The sequence below is a fragment of the Cibotium barometz genome, chromosome 35 (assembly GCF_041138505.1).
Source record: "Cibotium barometz isolate CiBa-2024 chromosome 35, ASM4113850v1, whole genome shotgun sequence".
NCBI lineage: Eukaryota > Viridiplantae > Streptophyta > Polypodiopsida > Cyatheales > Cibotiaceae > Cibotium > Cibotium barometz.
The window spans coordinates 37,574,323-37,577,205 of NC_141080.1; positions in this window are offsets into that span (position 1 = coordinate 37,574,323).

The window sequence follows — 2,883 nt, forward strand, 5'->3', positions numbered from 1 at the left end:
CACAAAGGCTACGCTTCTCCCCTTACTCACATGGGCTGCACTTCTCAAAGAACATTAGAATTATAGCTCCCCTTCACACACTGGAAACTACGCAACTTTCTGAAACACATGAAAACTACAGCTCCCCTACATCAGCTGCGTAGGATTTCTGAGCTTTAGAGTAATGAACTCTCCCCACACACACTCTGCACTACAGCCACACTTCCTCTTTTCTACACAATGGGCTGCGCACTTTCCTCAAAATCTTAAAGAGGCGAGCTCTCATTTACAACTCTGAAACTACACAAGGCTCATTCCCTCCTCTCTACACACAATGGGCTGCGCACATGTGTTGCGCAGTTCTCTGAAAAATCATTAAAGCAATAAACTCATCCTCTGGGTATTGCGCAGCTCTTTGAGAATCTTAGAGCTAAGCCCTCCCACATACTCTATAAACACTATAGCCACGCAGCTCTCTGAGAGCTACAGAGCCACGCTTCTCTCCCACACATGGGCCACGTAGCTCATTGAGAGCATTAGAACTACGGGTACCCTCTCTCTGTCTCCATGAGCTTGCTCCCCTTCTCTTCTTATACACCAGCGTGCGCTGCCCGTTCAACCAAAGACCATTATTTTATTCATAATACTCCAAGGCATGTCAGAGAGCTCCCCCACCTCCACACGGCGCCCTTTTGAAATTGAGGCAAATTGAAGAATTTTTTAAGGCAATCCAAGGCCACCTTCTATTTTTAGCAAGCCTTGTATTAAATCCCAAGGTGACTCTTTCATTCAAGGAAGACTTTGCACCACCCATACCTTTGTTTCCCATGAAATGCCAAGGACCGGTACTGTAGCTGACCTTCTCTAACGGGTCCCTATCCAGCTTTTAAAAAAATAATGCTTTGCATGCTCACATTATTTGTCAACAACCTTGTCCATACATGATAGTGCTAAAACCTGTCTTGTGAAACTGATTCTCATCTCTCACTTCTTCCATTTATTATTTATCCAGGTAAACCAATAACTAACTGTACACATTGCATATTTTTGTTAGATCCGTTCACATGTGGCCTTATACCCCCTTTGGCCCTTGGAGATGGACATCCTTTATTTGTAAATGCCATGCATGAGTGTGTACATATGCCAAGAAAATATTACCAAAAAATACCTAACAACGTGTAACAAAGTTATATCATTTACATGAAAGTGGTGATCCATTGATGAATAGCAACACAACAAAAAAACATGTGTACAAGACTTATGTAAACCTAGTTAGCACCACACTGTTAATCCCATTTTGGATTAACAAACATGATCCTCAATTGAGGACATTAATAAGTGTCATGAAATGGCACTATAAAAGTTGTACATTATGAGATATTGGCCACCCAAGGCCTAGTAAGTAAGTTTTGGGCACCCGTGTGAATAAGGGCCAAATGTATATAAGGCATTTTCTCATAATGAAAAGACACAATCCCCTTTGTGCTATAGAGAGCTCTCCCTTGTGTCTTAAGAGAGATTAAAGGAGTGAGAGCATTCTAGCATTGTGCTTCTTCATGCTTGTGTGTGAGAGAGAGTGATTACCTTATGGTAATAAGTACCCTACGACAGTTGTGATCTATTGCTCATCCTTTAGGTGAATGTGTATAGTTCCCTCTTGGAGGTGTGGTAGCCCATAACATTTTTGGTGCCGCTACCGGGGAAACCCCTTTGTTTCTTCCACCCTCTTGGAGTTTCAGCTCCCATTGCATAGGATTCATTATTGCCGTTGCATTCTGGTAGTGCATTGTGTGGAAAATGAATGGATAAGATGTGTGTGGTAGGAAGAAATTATGAGAAATTGGTTGTGATGTTGTGTATGTTTGTGGTGGAGTGGTTTTAGGATAAAGCTTCACTGTTTGTTCTTGTTAATTTTGATATTCGCATCATTGAAAACACTAACGTGAATGAGCAGGTTGGTGTTTGGTTTTTCTTCTTTTTCAAAAATTCATAAAAATAAAAAACATAAGATGTGTGTGGTAGGAAGAAATTATGAGAAATTGGTTGTGATGTTGTGTATGTTTGTGGTGGAGTGGTTTTAGGATAAAGCTTCACTGTTTGTTCTTGTTAATTTTGATATTCGCATCATTGAAAACACTAACGTGAATGAGCAGGTTGGTGTTTGGTTTTTCTTCTTTTTAAAAAATTCATAAAAATAAAAAACATAAGGGACCATTGACTGTGCCAAGAACTTGCATTCCATTCCTTAGGAGTGGCACAATTGATTTGGTATCAATTGGATAAGCACCCAAAACCACATTTTTTGATGCGGAAAGTTCCACGTGAAACTACAGAAACACGTTCATGCCGTGAACCATTTCTTGCAATTTCACGTCGCAAATTTCTCACGAAATCAGTGCTGCAATTAACACCAAAAATCACGGGATTGCCTTGCCAAAAATAGGCAACCTTATCTTGACACCTCTGACACCGCGAAGTCTATCAAAATTTTTGAGCATGTGAAAGTTTAGCAAAGCGTTCACAACGTGAAACCTTCTGAAGTTGTTCACGGTATGAAACCCTTCCTGGTTCACATCATGAAACCTTTTGAAATTGTTCACAGTGTGAAACCCTTTCTTGTTCATGACGTGAAACCTTCTCTGCAGATTCATGGGTTGGCCAAATCTAACGATTAGTTAGACCAAGGCCATAAGGGTCGATTAAGGAGGGCAGTCTATATCAAAAAGAGGGGATCTAACTCGAAAGGTAAATTTTTTGAGCACGTGAAAGTGAAGGATAACATTCACGCTGTGAACCATTTCCTGCAATTTCATGTCGTGAAACATTCTCTGCAGTTTCACAGTTTCTGAAACAGAGCGATAGAATCGGAAGCAAATCAAATTGGGTTGACAAATAGCTTATCAA